General features: G+C 42.2%; 1 protein-coding gene across 1 annotated transcript in view; it reads right to left on the reverse strand.

The window, feature by feature from the left end:
- Positions 1–23,441, reverse strand: part of LOC105238544 — a 188,705-nt gene that overhangs the window by 62,814 nt on the left and 102,450 nt on the right. Inside the window, exons 5-7 of the mRNA XM_034669085.1 lie at positions 21,551–21,669; positions 19,502–19,611; positions 17,552–17,686 (exon numbers count right to left, since the gene is read on the reverse strand). The gene's annotated coding sequence lies outside the window, so the exon portion shown is untranslated. The remainder of the gene's footprint in view (positions 1–17,551; positions 17,687–19,501; positions 19,612–21,550; positions 21,670–23,441) is intronic.

Below are 23,441 nucleotides of genomic sequence, written 5' to 3' on the forward strand. Positions count from 1 at the left end.
TTCAAAAAAACTTTTTTAAGTAATCTCTACACCCAACATGGGGCTTGAATTCACAACCCCGAGATCAAGAGTCACAGGCTCTACTGACTGAGCTGGCCAGGTGCCCTGCAGGGAAAGCACATTATTATCTTTGTGAGGTATTATCAAATTTCCTCCAGGAAAGTTATGAGAATTATTACTCTCACTTCCCCCACTCACGAACATCAGACATTCGACATTATTGGATTGTTTAATTTTGTCAAGTCTGATTTGCAAAATCAAGTATGTATATTTATATATCTGTATCTATACAGATAAAATCGGTGTTTTAATTTATATTAGCAGGTTTATTGCTTATTAGTATTTTTTTCTATTTGTTTTTTTCCTTATTTTTTATACATTAAAAATAAAAACTCTTTCATCTGCTATATATATGTTGTACAATTTTAAATTTGTCCTTGAACTTTTTCAGGACCTGTTTTGCCATGTAGACATTTTAAATTTGCATGTGGTCAAATCTGTAGCTCTTTTCTCGTAGGACTTGTTGGTTTTATGTTATGTTTAGAAAGGCCTTTCCTATCTCACCAATACTCATCCTTCTGAGTTGTTGTTGTTGACATTGTAAATCGTTCATTCACCTAAAATTTATTTACCATGGTAAAGGGTAAATAGGGATCAATCTTTTTTCTTTCCAAATATTTGAAAAGAGCTTGAAAAGAGCTTTCAAATATCCTTTCTTCAATCTAAGTGACTGGATGAATAAGTGAAAGATAGTATTGGCAACTTGTCAAATGGTCTCTTATTCTTTACCTCTGCTCTGAATCCAGGGGACAGAAGGGATTGAGAAGTTACACCCCCCCTCCTATTCTTGTCATATCTTCTCTGAATCCAAATAATAATTAGTTTGCAAAACAGCCTAATGGGAAAAATAGCCTCTCTTCAGAGACCTGCGATACTTTCTCAAATATGTGCTAAGGTCTTATCCTAATTTTCTTAAGGAGCAGCTCTTCCCATTCTGAATTCCAAACCAATGATGTGATCTTTGACAATATGCTCTGGAAGAAATAAAATAACATTCCATTCCTGGCTCTGTTTGGTTGCAGGTCTATGGAGTGTGGGCGGATGGAAGCAATACGAAAGAAGACTATTAAGAATTACATCTGTTTTTAAAAATGGATGAATTTCCATTCCTACAGATTTCAGGTGCTCTTCTAAAATAGCTGAAAAATCACAGAAATATTTTGCCCACATGTCCCAAAATACTCTATCGTACTGTAACTCTCCTGGATTTACACATACCAAAATACTCATGAACAGCTTGGATTAATTCAAATTCCAAGGAAAACACTGAAGTTATTTGTGACAAGAAAAAGGAGGTATTTAAGCTAAAAACATAGTCAATGGTAATTTACAAACTAAAGATAATTTTATGTCAATACTCAATTTGGGAAAAGCAACTCTCATAGGAATTTCCCTTCTCTCCCCCAATATACAAATTGCTAGCCTGTTCATATGGACTTTGCTGCTTACTGTAAATGGAAGACCTTGCATTTCACATCTTAAAATAGATAAGACATTCTGTAAAAGGAAATCTATCTCATACCAAATAGTCCCTTTTACTTATGAAAACAGGTATTCATATTTTATATTTAACCATATGGACACTAAGTATTTATGAGGTTAAAAAAAAGGTATGTGTCACTAAACTGTGTTGAATTGATCTCCAGGTGATCTTTGACCTTAGACTGAAAGTTCCAAAATTCTTCTATTTGAGAAATGTCAAAACATCAAGGCAGCTTTTACCTTTGCGAGGAGATTATTTTGTTTTTCTTTGCATTGTAAAATGAAAACCCTTGTGCTCCTTTAAACACAGAAGAAAAAAAAATGGCCACTTCAAAAAATAATGGTGAATATGTGCATACAGGTTTTATTAGGCATGGGTCTTTTGGCCTTTTAGCCTTTGACAGATTATATACTTTTAAAACGGTCACTACTATTTCATCTAAGTAGTTAAATTCTTAATGAGTTTTGTCCCCAAAATTTGCAAAAAAAAAAAAGAAAAATACCAGAAGACAGCTTATAATGGGAGTGGGGGAGGAGTAGGTTAAGGCTTAGAAATTGGAAAGAGCAGTTCTGGTAAAACAAGCAAAAACAAAAAATGTTTAGTTAACAAGCAACTAGTTAACCACAACTAGGGAGCACGTGGTGCTGAATGAAAAGATCTGTTTAGGCTGTAACTAAAAGTCAGCTGCACTTGTCAACATCTGAAAATAGATCCCAAGCAAAAGAACAAATACTCTTTTTTTTAAAGTTACTGTCTATTCCAAACTTTAATTGTGTTAGACAGAATAATCCACCCCCCCCAAAAAAAGATGTCCAGGTCCCACTCCCTAGGATTTGGAAATGTTACTTCCCATGGCAGAAGGAACTTCACAAATGTGATTAAGTTGAGGATCTTGAGATGTTAAGATTATCCTGGATTAACTGGGTGGGCCCAATATAATCGCAAGGGTCCTCATAAGAGGGAGGCAGAACTGTCTGTTCTGAGAGCAGAAAATGCGATGAAGTAAGCAGAGAGTTAGAGCCTGAGATTTGAAGATGCTACTCCAGTGGCTTTGAAGATGGAGGAAGGGGCTGCAGAGCCAAGGAATGCAGGCAGGAACTGGAAAAGGCGAGGAAATGGATTCTCCCCAACCCTTGAGCGTCCGGAGGAAATACAGTCCTTGATTTTAGCCCAGTGAAACTGATTTTGGACTTCTGGCCTCCAGAACTATAGATAATGAATTTACGCTGTTTTAAGTCACTAAATTTGGAATTGTTTATAACAGCAGCAGTAGGACACTAATATATTAGTCTAGCCCAAACCAAGTGTAAAATGCATAAATTTTCATTCACTTATAAAGGAAATCGCCATATGTGCCTCTTCTCTCTGTGTAAGGAGCTTTGCTAACAGTATTCTGGGCAGGTGAATGCACAAGGCTTGAGGGGATGGGGGAAGAACTGATGGGCACAAGGGACCATATTTGCAGCATCAGAGACCCAGGGTGAAGGGGTCAGGGTCACTATGGGGTATCAGCTCCACCAGCAATGAAGGTTTCAAGGTGAAGGACACCATATCCAGCAGACAGCTTGGTGGAAATTCTAATCCCTTACACTTCTTTTTACATTTTTTCTCTTCCTTGACCAGCCAATCACAAAAAAATTTAAACAGATTTGCCCTACTTACAAACATCTCTAGAAATATGTATTGCATGATTTTAAAATGTGCCTGGGGGTGGTTTTTGGGGTGAATAAATCATCCCAGTTAGTCTCACTCCCATTTCCTAGTTCTCTTTGGAAGTCAACACTCGGTAGGGCCAGGACCTCCCCACCCCCACTCCCCACCCTACTCCCCCCCGCCCCTCTACCCAACCTTCCCATCCCTGGGCCGAGGTAGGCCACAGGACCATTAGAGGAAAGCAGGATGGCAGCCACCTGGGGCTCTGGAAAGGGAGGCGGCTCACTGACCCGTGTCCTGGTCAGGGTGCTCCAGAGTGCAGGCATCAAGGGCCACCTGATGGCTGCTCCTCCCTGCACATGCTTATCCTTCCTGCCCACTGAAGTCACACAGGTCTCTGGGTGGCCAGGTCCTGGCAGCCACGTCTCAGCCGTGTGGAATCCACAGAAGCTGCTTCTCTGCTCAGGAGCACCGGGTGCCACAGAGCAGCCTCCTTTCTCCCGTGGCTGGTCCTTCCTGAAGTTCCCTTGTTTGCCACACAGAACGCTTCAAGACTTATTTTAGTGAACTTTATATGTCAGACAGCTATGGAGACTTCAGAAGCATGAAGGGGAATTATTCCCAAAGGGGGCCCCAGGGCCAGGCTGCTTGGCCTCAACTTCTTGCTGTGTGGCCTGGAGCAAATTTCCAATCATCTGAGGTTCTCACCTTCTTCATTAGTAAAAGAGAACCAACTGCTCCTATGATTAGCATCTAATTCATGCACTTGTTGTGAGCTTCTTAGCCTAGAACATTTTAAAGGCTCAATTAATGTTAGTTGCTATCATTATCGTCTTGCTATGATTAGTGTTACAGACTTCCTGGACTTTATCCATTCAGCAGAAATTCTCACTTATGCATGGACCCCAGGAACACACAGGTCAATAAGTTCCCTTTGCGGCCCAAGAAGAATGCACATCTAGAAGGAGAGGCATACATAAATACACAATGATAGGCTGGCCATACCACCATCATAGAAGCATGGTTAGGGAAGACTAGTTAAGCTGCAAATGACTTGCAGTTCTTTGATCCAACCCTATAGGCTGCAATTGTAAACTGGGACCCCAGTGGCATCCACATATTATGTATGGTCTACTCAGCAGCTTTAAGAACACATATACCCAGGATCTAGATTAAATCAGTGTGTGTGTGTGTGTGTGTGTGTGTGTGTGTGTGTGTGTGTGTGTGTGTGTAGAGAGAGACAGAAAGGAATTTTAAGTAAATTACAGACATTCCTGCCTAAGTATCTCAGCATGTATCTCTAAAACAATTTAAGAACCTCCCTATATATTCACAACACCATTATCACACCCAAATAAGTTAACTAGAAACTCTTTTTTTTTTAAGAAAGAAGTTAAGAGATTTTTTTAAAAAGATTTTATTTATTAATATGACAGAGATAGAGACAGCCAGCGAGAGAGGGAACACAAGCAGGGGGAGTGGGAGAGGAAGAAGCAGGCTCATAGCAGAGGAGCCTGATGTGGGGCCTTGATCCCATAACGCCGGGATCACACCCTGAGCCGAAGGCAGACGCTTAACCGCTGTGCCACCCAGGCGCCCCAACTAGAAACTCTTAATATCATCTAATATACAGTCCATACTCAAACTTCCACAACTGTCCCCAAGATGTCTATTATGGGTGATTTTCTTCAAAACTGGCTCCAAAGACACTCATTGCATTTGGTTGTCAGGTTTGCCAAGTGTCTTCTAATCTTTCTCATCTACAACAGTCCCCCAGCCTGGTTTTTTTTTTTGGTTTTGTTTTGTTTTAATGACTTTGACTTATAGAAGGAACCAGGATGATGTGTCTTACAGGACAACCCATATTCTGGATGTTTGATGATTTCCTTGTAGTAGGTTCAATGTTTTTTAAAAATATGTTTTTGAATTAGTAACCTACATTTAGAATTCAGGCAATTTTGAGTAAAATTCTGGATTTCTGGCTTCTTTTGAAAAGCATCAAAAGATTAGACAGCATTAGATCAGTGCTGTTGGCAGTTACAATTTGTGGCACTGCGTCTGAGCTGCTGCCTTTGAATAAGTACCCATGCTGTCTTCAAATTAGTGCCCAGTATATCTCGTCCATCTGCGTGAGGCCTAAAGGCACCTTAGCTTATGGCTGCATCAGTTAAGGTTCTCCAAAGAAACAGAACCAATAGGATACATGTAACGATTTATTTTTAGGAATTGGCTCATGGTATTGTAGGGGCTGGCAAGTCTGAAATCCATAACTTAGGCAGGATTTCAATGCTGCACACTTGCAGACTTCCTTCTTCTCTGGGAAACCTCAGTTTTTGTTCTTAAGGCCTTCAACTGGTTGGGTGAGGCCACCTACATTATGGAGGGTAATCTCCTCTATCCAAAGTCAACTGGTTATAAATGTTAACTGCATCCACAACATAGCTTCACAGTAACATCTATCTAGGGTTTGATCAAACAACTAACTGGACACCATAGTCTAGTCAATTTGAAACATATAATTAACCATCACAGTAACTGTTCTAAAACCAAACATATGCGTGTTGGTTTTACTTTGCTTTCTTATCTCAAAGGCTTTCTTTTCCTTCATATTAGTTTTCCATTGCTATGTGGAACGGAAAGTTTAAGCCCCAAAACTAGTGGCTGAAAACAATACAAATTGATTATCTCACAATTTCCACAGGTCAGCAGTCTGGACATTGTGGCTAGATTCTCTGCTCAGGGTCTCACCTGGCTGAAACCAAGGCGTAGGGTGAAACTACACACTCATCCAGAACTTTGTGGCCTTTTCCAAACTCTGCTTTTTGGCAGAATTCATTTCCTTATGGCTGTAGGCTGAGGTCTGTCAGCTGGGAACCACATTCAGCTCCTAGAGGTCACCCACGTTCTTTATGATGTGGCCCCCTCCATTCTCAGGTCAGTCAAAATACATCAAATCTGTCTCCTGCTTCAAATCTCTGCCTCCTTCTTCTGCAACTGGCTGGGGAAATGCAAGCAAACAACAAGAAAACTCTCTGTTTTTAAAAGGTTCATGTTGGGGCACTAGGGTGGCTCAGTCCATTAAGTGTCTGCCTTCAGCTCAGGTCATGATCCCAGGGTCCTGGAATCAAGCCCTGTGTCAGGCTCCCTGCTCAGTGGGGAGCCTGCTTCTCCCTCTCCCTTTGCCCCTCCCCCTGCCCTTGCTCTCTTTCTCTCTTAAATAAATAAATGAAGTCTTAAAAAAAAACAAAAAAGGTTCATGTAATTAGGTCTGGCCTACCAAATAATTTCCCTTAAATTCAGCTGTGCCATATAAGATACCCTAACACGGAGTAAAATCCATCATAGTCAGAGTCCTACTGATTTATTTATTTATTTATTTATTAAGATTTATTTATTTATTTATTTTAGAGAGAGGAAGGGGGGGTGGGGCAAAGGGAGAGAAAGAATCCCAAGCAGACTTCCTGCTGAGAGTGGAGCCTGACATGGGGTTCAATCTCACAACCCTGAGATCACGACCTGAGCCTAAATCAAGAGTCAGGCACTTAACTGACTGAGCCACCCAGGCGCCCCATAAGTCCTAAATATTTATCACACAGAGCATCCACATGGAAGGGAGAGGTGCAGAGTCTTAGGGCCCATGTGAGAAACTGCCTACCACATGCTTCTTCAGGTTATTTGCAAAAGTTGTTACCCTCCATATTCACAGAAAGAGCAGAATCACAGTGAGATGCTCAAAAATCAACTGGTGAGCAAAACCAATTTCCTAATTAGTACAAGAAGGTAGCTAGTAGCTGAGCCATGCCTTCCTATACAGGACCAGGAGCACTTTCAAATTGAGCCTTGCTAAACTATGCATTCTCATAAAGTGTAAAGGGGATCTCCCTTCGTTTCTTTCCACAAACCCTGGCTTCAGAGTAAGAGTTTACTCATCTCTTCCCATTCTGAGCTTTATTGGTAGCTTCTTGTAAAACCCGTCTCAGCTGCACCCAGCCAAGTAAGCATGAAAGACCTATGAAAGCAAAACCAGAAACCAAACAAAGAGCTGCACACACTCTTTGGCATCACATTTTAAAAATAATCACAAAAGGGGGAAGAGGGACAAGATCCCAAATGAGGGCCCACCAATGCATGCATTAATCTCAGAGGGGCTTATGGTGGTAATTCAAATTTCTTACACTCAGTTGCATTTGGTATACAGGAAAAGCAGGAAGAAAAGTGAAAGAGGCAACCTTGAAGAATGGATGCAAAACCCAAAATTCCAGACTAATATAGAAATGATGATTGGGCCACAAAAATGTGCAGTCACACTTATAGGCTTTATCTTTTCATAACTCCTTCCTATGTGTTTTCCAGATCATTTTATAACAAGTCATGAATTCATCTGCCAAAAAAACCCAAAAAAAACCCAAAAAACAAAAACCAAACTATCAACACAGAAGCAGCAGCAGTAATACATATTTATCAAGTCTCTATTATACATAGAGCTCAGCACTGGTTACACTGACAGTCTTTGTCCCCGAATATTTCCCCAAAGACCTTTACAGGAAAGTTTTAAAAAGAGAAAGAGGTGCTTCAATTCTCTGACTTGATTTTTCTTGTATTAGAAAATCTGGAGAAAAAAAGTAAAACTCAAGCATGACGAGATGAGAAGCACCCATTTTTTCCATGGATCCAGTTTATAATCCTATGCAACAGAGAGGAACCTAAACCATAAAAAAAAATTTCATGAATGTTGCTAACATACATCTTTCGACCTGTTTTACAATGCATAGCACGTGAGCATAGACTCAGCGATCTCCCAAAATGAACTGCTGGAAGTCCCCTCAGGAGAGCTTTTCCTCGGTGAGGAGCCACAAATGACACCTCACTTGAAGTGACTGATCAGAAGAGTTTATAAGGAACTGAAATATTCTCATGAATTTTAATGTTTAACTTAAGCATTTCTTCTCCACGCGAAATCTAAACAGAAACCTTGCCAGATACCTCTGGTAGCCAGGAGAACTAATAACGCAATCTCCTGCCAAGTGTTTGAGATATGAGATTGAAAATAATGATGTCCCTCTCAAGAATTTTTAGGTCAAGGATTCCCTCCCTCCCCCGCCCGCATCCCAACTTCCTGGAGAGCTCTCTATTTTATATATCTAGGATGTTTCTTATTATATTTATTTAATAATGGACAGCGGGCAGCATGGATGACAAAGAAATAACTATTTGGCTTTCTTGTATGTTGCAACCTAAAAAGAACGACAAACATGGCATGATGAGGGAGAATTTAGAAAACACAGCCAAGGCAAAGGCTGGGAGGAGACACCAAAAGCAATAGTCATTCATCATCCCTAACCCCAGAAAACCCTGAGTAAGGGTCTAGAAAGAGAGGCTGTGATTTTGTTTGGATGCCACAGTTCAGAGTCCCTGGAACAAACTTCCTTGCCTCATCTATAAATTAAAGCTCCTTTCATCAGCCAGACTTTATTTCAGGGGAAGGTAAGAATGAGGATATTATAAACACACGTCTTCTTGACAACATAAATTATAGTTCCCAGAAGTTTCCTTCATGTGTTCCAATATTATCATAACCACTATTTACCACAATTGCATGTAGTCCCCCAGAGATGTCTAGAAGATGAGCTATTTAAATCAACACCTCCTACAAAGTAAAGAACTTTTCAGCTTGCAGTTTTCATCCATCCAGCATTTCCTTCTTTACTGCAGTCTCTCCTCTCCCTCTTGACTAAGGAAAATTAGATTCTCTCCTCTCACTTAGCAGTAGTTTTGCATAAGTGCTCACTACTTTCTCTTCTCCCCCACCCCCATGGCAACTCCATATCTGATGGGATCCCTTTTATGAGGGCATTTGTCTTTGACTGAGAGATAAATGTGTGCTTATGGTGTTGGGTTTGAGACTAATAAGGTAAAGTTTCTCAACCTCGCCTGAACTGTTGAGCTAGGTAATCCATTTGGGGGGTAGGGGGAGGCTGTCCTGTGTATTGCAGAATATTTAGCTGCATCCCTGGCCTCTATACATTAGATGCCAGTAGGACCTCCCTGCCCCAGTATGACAACCAAAAATAGCCCCAAATGTGAACTGTCTCCTGGAGAGCAAAATTGTCCCCCATTGAGAAGCACTAGACTAAGGCAATTAGAAAAGAAATATAAGGCGGAGTCCCTTTGTTTCAGTAGTTTAAAATCTTAGGGAGACGTAGAATGTTAGATATAGAAACGTCCTCAGAAATGATCTTGATCAACTCTTTTTTGCGTGTGTGAATAAACTACATGAGGCACAGAGACATTGAATGACTTGCTGAGTGAGTTGTACAACAGGAATACTGCAGGAAAAAGCAGAATACCACTGTATTTGTGTAGATGCGTTATGAAAATCTAAAGAAGGGAGAGAGAATAATGTTGGTTGGCAGTGGCATGGAGGAAGTAGGACAGAGCCTCAAATGAGGAGCACTTGAAAGGTGAGACAGGCAGGAAGAAGAAGGAAGGGAATGCTAGGCATGTTGGTGCATGACCGCAGCTGAGCAAAGGCTCAGAGCTGAGTAGAGCATGAAACAATGGAGGAACGAGACAGACTATTCTAGAATGGCAAGACGTGAGGCTGGAGAGGTTGAGTGGGTCCAAATTCTGGAGGCATCTGATTTCCTGGATTAAGTTCCAGCTCTGATCCAGAGCCTTCCAAAAAAAAAAAAAAAAAAAAGACTTCTGACATCCTTGTGGGGAAGGCAGAAAAATGGAAATACACAAAATGGGAGTCAAGAGGTCTGTGTTCTAGTCTCAGCAATTCACTGACAGCCCAACGACTTGGACAAGCCCCTTTATTTCCCCAGGTCTCAGTTCCTGCATCTGTAAAATGAGGGGGTAGAACTGGATGATCCCAGAGGTCCTTTCCAGCTCTCACATTGTATGATTCAGTGAACACTCACCCCTCAAAATACCCCCATGAGATTAGACCCACCTGCTCTCACACTACTGGCTAAAGAGCTGTTTGTCACTTGCCCTCATATGTCTCAGCAGGTCCCCAAAGAGAGCCATGAAATGAGAGGGATGTAACTTCTAGCCCAACCCTACATCTTATCCACATGTGAACAGCCCAACTGTAAGGAAATGTGCTGAAGTCCCAAATGTTCCTGATTAGTTGCAGTTTTTCTGTTATAAAATAAGGCCTGCCATTCCCGGTTCTGATTTTTGCTAAACACATGATTGCACAGTTGGCTGGTTTCAGAAAAAAAAATAATGTACAACAGCTGAAGAGCAAGTGAACAGAGAACAAGTCATCTAACAGACATTATCACATCACTTAGTAAACTACAACAAAGCCAGTAAAAGGGGTTACAGTGCTGTTTGGCATGGATAAAGGCAAACAGAGAAAGTGCAACAAATTCAAAACTTCTGTTCAAGGACAGCTAAAAAAGTGGACAAAGATATTTTCAATGTCTAAAACCAATGAGGGACTGTTAAGTAGAATATATATGAAATTTCTGAGGGTCAATAAGCAATCCCAGTAGAAAAATCAACAAAAGGTATGAACAGGCAGTTTCCAAAAGATAAATCCCAAATGCTAATAAGCATACCATGAGATACTCAAAATAAAGGTAATCAGGGAAATGGAAAATTGAAGGAATGATAAGATACTGCTTTATGCCTATATGGCTAGTTAAAATTAAAAAGCTGGATGATGCCAAATGTCAGCAGAAACGTAGGAACTTCTATATACTGTTGGTGGGAGTATAAACTGGTACAAATAGTCTGGAGAGCATTCTGGCAGATGATCAAATGAAGTACATTCATACTTCTGGGTCAACATCTGTATTAGTTTCTTAGGGCTGCCTTAACAAAGTACCCTAAACTTGGTGGCTTAAAGCAACAAAACTTTATTCTCTCACAGTTTTGGAGTTCAGTAGGGCCTTATTCCCTTCAGAGGCTACAGGGGAGAACCCTTCCTTGCGTGTTTCAGAGTCTGGTAGCTCCAAGTGTTTCTTGGCTGTATAATTTCAGTCTCTGCTTCTCTCTTCATGTGGGCTTCTCTTTTTCTGTATCTTTTCTTTTTCTGTCTCTTCTAAAGATACCAGTCATTGGATTTAAAGCTCACCCTAATCCAGTATGACCTTGTCTTAACTTGATTACATATGCAAAGACTCTATTTCCAAATACATCACATTCGCAGGTTCCAGGTAGATATGATTTTGGGGGATGTTATTCAACCCAGTTCAGTTCACTCTCTGGTCCCCAAGAGTTTGTCCTTCCCACATGCAAAATATATTCAACATCCGAATCCCAACATTCCCCCCAAATTTTAACCCATTTCAGCATCAACTCTAAGTTCAAAATCTCATCTAAGTATCATCAACTGGAAAAGTTCCAAATCTCCTCATCTAAATCAGGTATGGGTAAAACTGGAAGTATGGTCCATCCTGGGGGAAATTCCTCTCCACCTATGGATCTGTGAAACTAGAAAACAGGTTATCTGCTTCTAAAATACAATTTTGGACAGTTATAGGATAGACATTCCCACTCCAAAAAGGAAAAAATGAAAGGAATAAAGGGGCCACTGGTCCCAAGAAAGTCAAAACCTAACAGGGCAAATTTCATTTTCAATTTCAAGCCTGAGAATAATCCTCCATGACTCAATGCACCCTCTGGGCCCATGGGAGCCCTGTCCCCTGGGCCTGCAGCGATTCCACCCTCTGGGCCCCTGGTGGCCCTGTCTTCTGGGCCTACAATGGCACCTCACAGTCATTCTCCCTTTTTCTTGCAGGGTCCCAAGTATCTGTAGTCAGGTAGTGCTATCAGCCAATTCTGTCTGTCCTGTAGAATTCTGGAAGTCTGATAGCCTTCTCTCATTTCATCCCATCACTGTTCTTTTCGATCCAAGCTGGTAGTGTTTCTCTGATCTAACGTCCTCAAAAGCCTTGTGGGTCTCCTGTATATGTCACATGGGTCCATACCATTAGACAAGAAGGTTCTTATCTGTCAAGAAAGACAGATCTTTCCTGCATAACACTACCTCTATCCCTAGCTTCTGCTGTGATAGCTGAGTGAATCCACGAGTCACATGGCTAATTTCTTCAGCAAAATGTTGTCCTGCCACACCCTCAGCCTTCACTCTAGAGCACACTTTCCAACAGTGAATTTCCTAATTTCAGCATCCTTTATAGTCCGGGTAGACTGAGAGTCTGCCCAATCAAAGTGTTGGTTCCGTTTTATTTAATAGTTCCTTCCTCAGTTTATCTTTCCTCTCACATTTTACCATAAGCAACAAGGGGAAACCAGGCTGCACCATCAACACTTTGCTTAGAAATCTCCTCAGTTAAATATCCAAGCTCATAGTTTACAAATCCTGCTTTCCACACAACAAAGAAAACACAATTTGACCAAGTTTTCTACCACCATGTAACAAGGATAATCTTTGCTCCCGTTTCCAATACATCTCCCTCATTTCCTTTGGAGCTTTTGCCAGAAGCACCTTTAATGTCCATTTTCCTAACAGTATTCTATACATGGCAATATATGTATCCGCTCGGACCACAGCTACTTTCTCCACTGTGCTGCTCATGTCTGTCTTTCTTTCTTTATAATAATTTTTATAATATTATGTTAGTCACCATACAGTACATCTCTAGTTTTTGATGTAAAGTTCCATGATTCATTACTTGTGTATAACACCCAGTGCATGTCTTTATTTCATGTCTTTATTTATAACGAGCCTCAACATTCTTCTAGCCTCTGTTCATTACCCAGTTCTACAGCCATTCCCACTATTTCAGCTATTTGTTATAGCATCACCCAACCTCCAAGTCACAAAATCTGTGCTAGTTTCCTACGGCTGCCCTAAAAAGTAACACAAAATTAGTGACTTAGGGCAAGGAAATTTATTCTTTTACAGTTCTGAAGGCCAGAAGTCCAAAATCAAGGTTGTGCTCCTCCTCTAAGGGATCTAGAGGGAGAACCCTTCCTTGTCTCTGGGGGCTCCAGGTGTTTGGCTGTGGCTGCATCATTCCGAGATCCGCCTCTGTCTTTACATGGCCTTCTCCTCTTTGTCTGTGTCTTCTTCTCTTCTATCTCTTATAGGGATACTTTTCATTGGATCTGGGGCATGCCCATCTGTATAATATAGGATGATCTCATCTTGAGCTCTTTAATAATCATATTTGCAAAGTCCCTTTTTTCCAAATAAGTTCATATTCACAGGTTCTGAGGGCTAGGATGTGGATATATCTTGTGGGGGGCCTTTCAACTGACCACAAATTCTCACCTTGGTTTATGTGGATATAAACCAAAGATATTCACTGCAGCACTGTTTGTGGTGGTTGAGAGATGGATGCCCACCCCCAGGACAGTATGTAGATAAAATATGATGGATGCTCTCTGTATCAGAGACATTTAGAGCTCACTGACTACCCATGTGCACCCTACATCTCCCAGCTGCAACACAGTTGGCTAGGGTCATATAATAGTTTTGGTCAATGCATTGTGAGTGGCAGTGACACGTGTCCCAATCTGAAGAACATAGTAGCGGGTATGAATTTTCCACTCTCTCTCCTTCCCTGCCTCAGCAACCCTAGGAGGGATGTTCCTAGTGCCACAGCTATGAAATACAAGTGGTGAGGATCCCTGAATCACAGCTTGAAAGAGCTGCCTGGATGAACTGCCAGACCCACAGAGGATTCTGCATGAATGGGAAACACACTTGTATGTGTTAAGGCACTGTGATTTTGGCGTTGTCACTTCAACATAACCCAGCCCACTTTGAATAATGTGTACACCATGAAATACCATCATTTCTTAGAAGCAACAGATTAGAAATACATAGGCCCACAGACAGATCTTTTTTTTTTTTTTTAAAGGTTTTATTTATTTATTTGACAGAGATAGAGACAGCCAGTGAGAGAGGGAACACAAAGGGGGAGTGGGAGAGGAAGAAGCAGGCTCATAGCGGAGGAGCCTGATGTGGGGCTCGATCCCATAATGCCGGGATCACGCCCTGAGCCGAAGGCAGACGCCCCAACCGCGCCCACAGACAGATCTTAAAAACACAAAGCTTAATGAAAAATCAAGGAAGAGAATGATATAAAGAACAATATCATTTACAAATTTTAAAAGAAATGCACACAAATAAAAATGCCCATTTCACAAGAACATGTCCATTTTTAAAAAAATACAATTAAATTGGGGGTGGGAAAGAGGAATGAAAGTGAGGTAAAGAGGAAATCAATTCTTCTATCAAATGAGAGACTTGCCAGTTTTCATTACAACAATATGCCAAGATCTGAGGAAGATGATTAACCAGACACACTCCTTCTCAGGGCCAAAACAGAAGCTGTGGTATGCTGGCCTAGGGTGGTGCCCCAGGAAAAGAAAGAAGAGAAGCCTGGGGTCTGCTGAGAATTAAGGGATGAGGATGAGAAAGAAAAGAGCCACCTAAGGAGCCTGAGGAGGAGGAAGAGTTAGAAAAGGCTCTCATGCAGAGCCTGAGAAGATAAATTGTCCAGATGAGGTATAACAAGATCCTGACAAAGGGTACAGCTAGGAGAGTGAAAAGGAAGGTGTGGATAAAGGAGTTGGACTAAATAAAACACAATTATATCCAACCTGTCTACCATGTCCTACCAGTCCACCATGATACGGCTCCCTTCATCTCTCCTTGGTCTCTTAGACTTTTTCAAACATTCTCAGGGGCCAGACACTTGCAGTTCCCTTTATATCAAACAATTACCTCCCCTCCTACTTTCCATGGCCCTTATCATTCAAGTAGCACCTCTGAGAGGCTCTCTCTGATCACACTTCCTAAAGTAGCCTCTCCATCACACTCTCTCCCATTCCTTTACTTTCTTCATAGCTTGCCTGTTGCCTGAAGGTAGAATTATTTCTTCACTATCATCTCTCTCCCCACAAAAATGCAAGCTCCATAAAGCAGGCCCTTGTCTGGCCTATTTGTCATTGTATGTACAATGGCTGGAACAATGGACGGCACATAGTAGGTGACTGATAAGTTTAGCCCAATTGATGAGGTGCATAGAGCTGAGACAGGAATGAGATAGGAGTGGTGAGAAAAGGAAAATGCTTTGAGAAACAGACAATGAGTTTGGTTTTGTAAATGTTGAGTTTTGAGGGAGCCCATGAACTATGCAGCTATAGCTTTCCAACAGGTTATGAGTCAAAAACTGGGAGAGACCTATAGGCTTGAGAGCTGTTGGCAGTCACAGTTGAAAGTGTAGAGGAAGAAAAAATCTTTTTCCTCTTCCCTCTTAGGCTCATTGACTGGAGTCCTGAGAATTAGACTGACAAGAGACAGGTTGACAGGAGAAGAGACACGCAAATTTCATTTGATGCTGATTTTTATGTAACACGAGGGCCTTCTTAGAAACAATGTGAAGAACCAAAGAAGTGGATAGGCCTGAGAGCTTACACATCAATTATAACAAAGAATGATGAATTGTAGAGATGTAACAAGACAAAGGAAAAGGTTTTCAGGGCTTCTGGGGATTGCAAACTATGGGAAAATAAATATAAAAAGGAAATTAATGGAAGATAAAGGTTATCCCAGCAAGGTTTTTTGTGCAGGTTCATCTTAGTACCAAGTTTTCATCCTCTTCATGGCCATAAAACTTCCCCAGGAGAGGGGATTGATGGCAGTTCCTAATTCTCAGGAGTTTCTGCTTTTAGTCAGATAAAAGCAGCTCCAGAAAGGTTTCTTTCTACATCTGTTGAATCTCAAATGTCTTTAGCTCAAAATAACTTTTATGCCAAACTGGAATATTTTGGGGTGGTATATTCTGATTCCCTTCAAAATCATGAGGAGAGATAAGGTAGTAGAAAAAGAGAGAACACCACAGTTGAACGAGGTCATAGTATACAATGCTTGAGCCCCACTGTGGAACCTAGTTTCGGGGTCCATGAGATCTGGCTCTGAATTCCACTCCTAAGCAAAAAATTATAGCAGCAAGATTCCAGCACATTTGCCCATTGTCTGGCACAACCGGCCAGATGTAATCCCTGCCATCCGGGGAGCTTATGCTTAGCTAAGACATACTATGTGTGCTGAAGTTAGGGGAGGCACAGGTGGGTCCCTGGAACACCAATTTGAAGCCCCTGCTACCTAAAAACCATTGTTCTGTCTTGGAGTCCCCCAACAAAACCATTTGCTCACCTGAGGCTACAGAGGCTGAAACATTGCAGGAGCCTGGGAACACATCACTTTTGAACAGAAAGTTAACTGTTCTATTCAGATCAAGATGACCTTTAAATAATCCACATCGGTCACAGTTTTCTTACCTTGAAGTTCTAGATTCAGGGCAAGTTGCCCATAAACTCACTGAAAGAAGAGGGGAAATGTTGAGCCTTGGGGTTAAACCAGTTCTCATCCCTGGTTGCACATTAGAATCATCAGGGGAACTTTGGAAACAGATGTGCTGCCCGAGCCCCTCCTCAAACCAATTAAATCAGATGTAGGTAGGTATGCTGTTAAAGCACTACAGGTGATTCTAATCGGTCTTGGATGAGAAAAAATGGTTTTGTACTATAAATATGTGTCACTGGAAAATTTTCCTTTCTCCCTCCCCTTCTCTCTTTCCTGGAAATAGGAGACATAAAAGCAATCTCAGCATGTATGTCTCACCCAGGTCAGACCTGGGTGATCAGTAGCCCTTGGAGCTCTGCTCAAGAGTGGTAGTTGAATGAATCAGTCATCTCCCTGTTCCCAAGGAGGCACTGGGAAAAAAGACCACTGGGAAACCAGAGGGGAGGAGGGAGAGTAGATCGGTTCCCAGGGATAGCAGGGTAGCTTTGGTAGCTGCTGACTTGTTCAGTTGGTATTTCCCTCCCCCTCGCCCCTCCTCCTCTGCCATGAAGGATGATTTTAAGACCTCTAGATCCCACCAGTAAGAAGTCAAGTCCAGAATTGATTTTCAGACTTCTTTAAAACAATGAGTGCCTTAAAATCCCAGAAGTGGGAACCATACTGGCCTTTAATACTGTGTTGAATGATAATTAAACAAAAGCATTTGACGGGATCCACCACTGCATCTTTCTTAGAGCCACCTTCTTAGGGACAGGACACATTCCTAGTTGTTCTCCTATCTTTCTAAATAATGGTTCTCTCTCCATTGCCTTTACTGCTCCTCTTCCTCTTCACACTAGCCCCACACTTTTCTTGGGGGATCCCTCAGGCACCTCTGCAGAGCTATAAAGTTCCTCAGGACAGCTGGAAGCATAATTCAGCCCTATTCCCTAATTTTATACGACTGAAAATTGAAGTCCAAGAGGGTGAGTGATCTGCCCAAAGTCCTAATTAGTGACAGGATCAAGAGTAGAACTCATGTCCGGAGTGCCATCTGCAGTCACTGCTTAACTCACCTTACCACTGACTTGGACACAAAAGGAAAAACACCAAAAGGCATTCATCTGGATGCAGCTCTTTCTTTCCAGTCTTCTAAGTCCTTGCTATTCAAAATACAGTCCATGGACCAGTAGTGTAGTCCCCACCCAGGCCTAGGAAATGAATCAGAATTTGCATTTTAACCAGATCACTGGATGATTCTAAGGCACATTTAAATTGGAGAAGTACTTTTCTAAATTAGCACGTAGATATTCATTCACACAGAGATGCAAGGACGTATTTAACACACACTGTATAAAGCAGGGTGATAGCCAGTGAGAAGGTAATTCTACCAGAAAAAAACAAAACACAAGTATAATTTGTTTTAATAATCTTAAAAATTTTAGAAATAATGGCAAATTAAGGTATTTAGGTGGATACCAGTGATACAGATGGATCCAATAGTCTGATTTCCATCTCAAATAATTCTAGATTTAAATACTGTAATAACTTAAAAAATAAGAATCTAAACACCCGCCATCCTGGTAATAAGTGCATGTGTCAAATTCCAAGGTTCCCAAACCACTCTTCATTGTGATTCAAAGCCTCTGCTTGAATCAAAACCACTATGACATAGGACTGAGTCTGTGCTGAGGTCAAGACTGTGTACCAGTTCCATTCTGGTGACTCTAAAACTCCTGACACAGAATAACCTCACTACCCTAGTCACTGATGCACCTTCCCAATTTCCTTGATCTTCTTGTAGCTGTCAAAACATCATTCCTGGTATAGATTTAAGCAGGCCCATTGCACACCTGATCTCTGCCAAATTTCCCTTCCCCTTTTCTTATTAACACTGAGTTTCCCATTGAGAGTTTTGGCCTTTCCTTGTTTCTTGGCAACACAGCTTACAGAGAAAGTGCAAGAGCAAGGGCATACACAAAGACCAGAACAGAACAAAGGCAGAGAGGATAAATGCACACACAGTGAAACACAAAACCTGTGAATGGGAGAATAATGGGCCCCTTTGGTAAAATGAGAGTATTTCTCAAATCCCAGGCATCACAGCTACTCTGCTCTCTGCTCTAGCACTACTTTTGTGGGCTCAAATAATGGCATTTGTACCAATCTAGGGGATTCTAATTGCTGATTGTAAATAAGATCAAGTGCTAAGTCACGGGAGCGAAAGCCTTTAGAATAAATACACTTGGGAAGAAAAGCAATACGTGTACAGAACAGTAATGTCAATGCAAGCCCGGATGTGACAGTAACCGAGTGAGGGACAAAGATAAAATGTATAACAGATGTTCAAGGGAAAAGCTCAGACTGGAAGCAAGGAGAAAATTGTCTTTTCATCTCTGCAGACTGGCCTTTTTTGCTTATTTGTGTTCATGGTAGGTAGAAGATGGCCACCCCACAGCTTCCAAGTTTACACATTACAGATGGATTTATAGAGAATGCCCATCTCTCATGGTCATGACTACAAGTTCCCAACAGAGGAAATGACGGCTCTGATCTGGATCAGGGGCCCAGCCCTGCACCAGTCAGCCATGGCCAGGATCTGTCAGCAATCCCTGACTGCCTGTGGACCTAATGGGGGAGAGGGACCCATTCCTAGAATGGGGAATTTACTGTACTGGCTTGTGAGCTGAACAGATACCACAGAAGATGGTCACCTGTGAGACAGAGAGATGCAGTGACAAAAGTGTCAGCCCACAGCACCACCAAGTTCAGGAGTGGCTGGCTCAGTTGGATGGAACCTCACTGTCAAGAGTCGCCCACAGGCAGAGCAGTAACATCTAATAGATATTCCAGGGGAACAGTGACCCAAGGCTAAACCCCTGAAGTTCTTGTAAACTCTCTCCTTAATCTCTCAAGTCTGCTCGCTAATCTGTATCTGGTCATTTCCTATCACTTCAGTGCCTTCTTCTGAAACTTACTGTGACGCACCCGCCCCACTGGAACTACTGTTCTTGTAGTACAGGTACCTGTCTTCTGGTGCAAGGACCTCCAGACCAGTGGCAGGAACAAGAAGCTGTCTAGCCTCTCTGGTCAGCTTTCCATTTCCTCATTCCAGTCTCTTTCTGCGGTTTACTTTCTAAAGGATAAACAAAACGGGATTATTCAAAGACTGAAGGTGAAAATGCAAGTTTCCTTGTGCTTCCAGGCAAGTAAGGCCTGAAGCGAATCTGGGTCATACTCTGAACCAGTTTTGCTATTTTGATAAAGACACTATACAATAAACCTGCTAATTGATGTAAATTATAAACTGTTTACAGGTAATAAATTAATCCCTGAGCATGAGTTTAGGGATTTGAATTCCCAGCTCAAGCACCACATAAATGACCTAAGAGCTTTTATGTGTGCCACGAAGGGAACCCTATTTCTTGTAGCTGCAGGGCTGAAATTGTTTAAAATAAAATGTAGAACTTCCTCCTGTGACTGGTTGAATTATAACAGAAATTCAACCCTCAGACTCTCAGGGGTCTACTATTAAGTGAGGGCATTGACTGGGGAAGAATGGGATCCTGTAAATGGGGGTAGGGACATTTAGGAAGACCCTGATGAAGACAGGGACATTGGACTTCTAAATTCTTTTTTTTTTTTTAAAGATTTTATTTATTTATGTGACAGAGATAGACAGCCACTGAGAGAGGGAACACAGGCAGGGGGAGTGGGAAAGGAAGAAGCAGGCTCTCAGTGGAAGAGCCTGACGTGGGGCTGGATCCCATAACGCCGGGATCACGCCCTGAGCCAAAGGCAGACGCTTAACAACTGCACTACCCAGGCGCCCCCTGTACTCCTAAATTCTGATGACTCTTCTTTGCCAGTGGAATAGGCTTCCCCACCGTTAGTGGTACAGGCCTTCCACTTCTGAGGGGATTAACTCTGCATTGCCCAAGGAACCTGTAATGGCCCCCTCTGAGCACTTGCCAAGCAAGGCAATGTTGATTCTCCTCAGTAATCCCCTCCACCACTTGTCTTTGCTTCTTCCTTACGGGGAAGTGAAGAAGTGTACTATATCACAAAAGACTTGAGTTTTCTAACTTATATAGATAGAAATGAGAGGAACATTTAGTAGGAATGGATACAAAGGATGTGGAATAATGGTGGACGGACCATAAAGTTAGATTGGGCCAAATACATGGATATGGGCTCATTAAGCAGAGGTTCAACATTTAATGCTGCAACTTGGGGAGTTAGAAAGGGCCCTAACAGTTTGTTTGGTTGGCTGAAACATGCACGAAAAGGTGGCTCATGGTGAGTGAATTAGAAATGCCTGACCTGCTTGATTTAACAAAGGCAGAGAGATTGCAACATTATAGTGGATTTGTCATTTAGGACCTACTCACCCACTCACTGGGAAGGTGAAGAGACATACCTTTCACCAAGACTGTGAGAGGGGAATAAGAAATAGGTTTGTGAGGGGAGCCCCAGAATCCTTGAAGGGCTCCATGATTACTCTTCTCTGTAGGCCAGACCTTAGAGTGGGAACAGCAGCCACTCAACTGGGAAACCAAAATTCAATGGGAGTAATTGGACCCTGAAGTGGCAGGATCTAAGTGGCAGCACTCAACAGCCAAAGGCAAGGTGCGCATGATAATGGACAGCAGAATCAAAGCAGAAATCAGAACAGTCTGACACATGCAAATCTATGGCATTAACTACTTGATCTTGGTGTTCCTAGAAGTAAGATAGGAAATTTACTAAATTCTTACTTGATCTGTATAAGCAGAAAAGTTCTATGTCAACTGAATTAAAGTCCAACCTGAATCATAAAAACAGAGGGTCATGGTCCCTCAGTCAATTCCCAGATTTGTTTATAGACCTAGAAATGAAGGAGATGAAGGGAAGTCTTCATTGCCCTTGAGGAAGGACCTTGGCATACTACCAAAAATTGATACCTCTAATCTTTCTCCCAACCTTACCCAGAGGGACCCGGGGTATATGTGCATTGGAGAAAATCATCAGACTTTTCAGAAACACCCTCCAAACCAACACTAATTCCAGGAGACCCAAATGTCACTGAGGCTTACCAGTCAGAGTAGGAGCTTATGGAGGTCAGGTGATCAATGGAGTTTTAGCACAGGTCCCTCTCACAGTGGGCCCAGTGGGTCCTGAACCCATCCTGTGATTTCTTCTCCAGTTCCAGACTCTAAAATTGAAATAGATATACTCAGCAGTTGGCAGAATCCCCACATTGGTTCCCTGACCTGTGGAGTGAGGGCTACTATGGTGGGAAAAATGAAGTGGAAGCCACTAGAACTGACTCTACTTAAGAAAAATAGTAAAATAGTAAATCAGAAGCAATACTGCATTCCTAAAGGGATTGTAAAAACCAGTGCCACCATCATGGACTTGAAGGATGCAGGGGTGGTGATTCTTACCACATCCCAATTCAACTCTCCTATTTGGTCTGTGCAAAAGACAGATAGATCTTGGAGAATGACAGTGGATTAATGTAAACTTAACCAGGTGGTGACCTGAATTATAGTTGTTGTACAGATGTGGTTTCATTGCTTGAACAAATTTAACACATCCCCTGGTACTTGGTCTGCAGCTATTGATCTGGCAAATGCCCTTTTCTCTACCCCTGTCCACAATGCCCGCCAGAAACAGTTTGCTTTCAGCTGGAAAGGCCAGGATTATACCTTCACTGTCCTACCTCAGAGGTATATCCAGCCCTGGGATCCTGATCACCTTTCCCTTCTGTAAGATACCACTCTGCTCCATTGTATCGATGGCATTGTGCTGATTGGACCTAGTGATCAAGAAGTAGCAACTACTCCAGACCAACTGGTAATATATTTGCATACCAGAAGGTGGGAAATAAATCTAATATTCTGGGGCCTTCTACCTCAGTGAAATTTGTAAGGATCCAGTGGTGTGGGGCGTGTTGAAATATCCCTTCGAATGTGAAGGGTAAGTTGTTACATCTGGCCCCTCCTACAACCAAGAAAGGGGCATCAGGCCTACTGAGCTTCTTTGGATTTTGGAGGCAACACATTCTTCATGTGAGTGTTACTGCGACCCACTTACTGAGTGACCTGAAAAGCTTCTAGTTTTGAGTGGGGCCCAAAACAAGAGAAGGCTTTGTGACAGGCTCAGGCTGCTGTGCAGGCTCTCTGCCACTTGGGCCACGTGACCCGGCAGTTCCAGTGATGCCTGAAGTGTCCATGGCAGTTCAGGATGCTGTTTTGAGCTGCTGGTAGGCTCCCATGAATTGCAGTGACGATTCTTAGGACTTTGGAAAAAAATCCTACAGCCCTCCACAGATAACTTCTCGCCTTTTTAGAAACAGCTCTTGGCCAGCTACTGGGCCTTAGCAGAGACTGTGTGCTTAACCATGGACCACCAAGTTACCAGGCAACCTAAGCTTCCCATCATGAACTGGGTGTTATCTAACTGAGCAAGCCATAAAGCTGGGTGTGCCATTATCAAACAGAAATGGTGTATATGTGATCAGGCCCAAGCAAGCCTTGAAGGCCTTGAACTCTCTGAATAGACAGAAGACACTTGTGCCCCGTGTAAATACTTACCAAAGGGTAACCTCAGCAGAGGAAGATTTTGATAATCGAATGGACAGAATGAGCTACTCTGTGAACACCAGTAAGTCTCTTTCCCCAGTCACCCTGTCATTGCACAATGGGCCATAGTGGCAGGTGTGGAGGCTATGCATGGGCTCAGCAACATGGACTTCCACTCACCATGGCTGACCTGGCTAAGTCTGCCACTGAGCGCCTAATCTGTTAGCAGCAGAGGCCAACACTGAGTCCCCTGTACGGCACCATTCCCTGAGGTAATCAGCCAGCTCCCCTGTGGCGGGCTGATTATATCATGGAAGAGACAGTGTTTTGTTCTTACTGGAATAGACACTCTGGATACAGAGTTGCCTTCCCTGCATGCAATGCTTCTCCCCAGACTACC

This window comes from Ailuropoda melanoleuca, chromosome 1 (genome assembly GCF_002007445.2).
Source record: "Ailuropoda melanoleuca isolate Jingjing chromosome 1, ASM200744v2, whole genome shotgun sequence".
Lineage (NCBI taxonomy): Eukaryota > Metazoa > Chordata > Mammalia > Carnivora > Ursidae > Ailuropoda > Ailuropoda melanoleuca.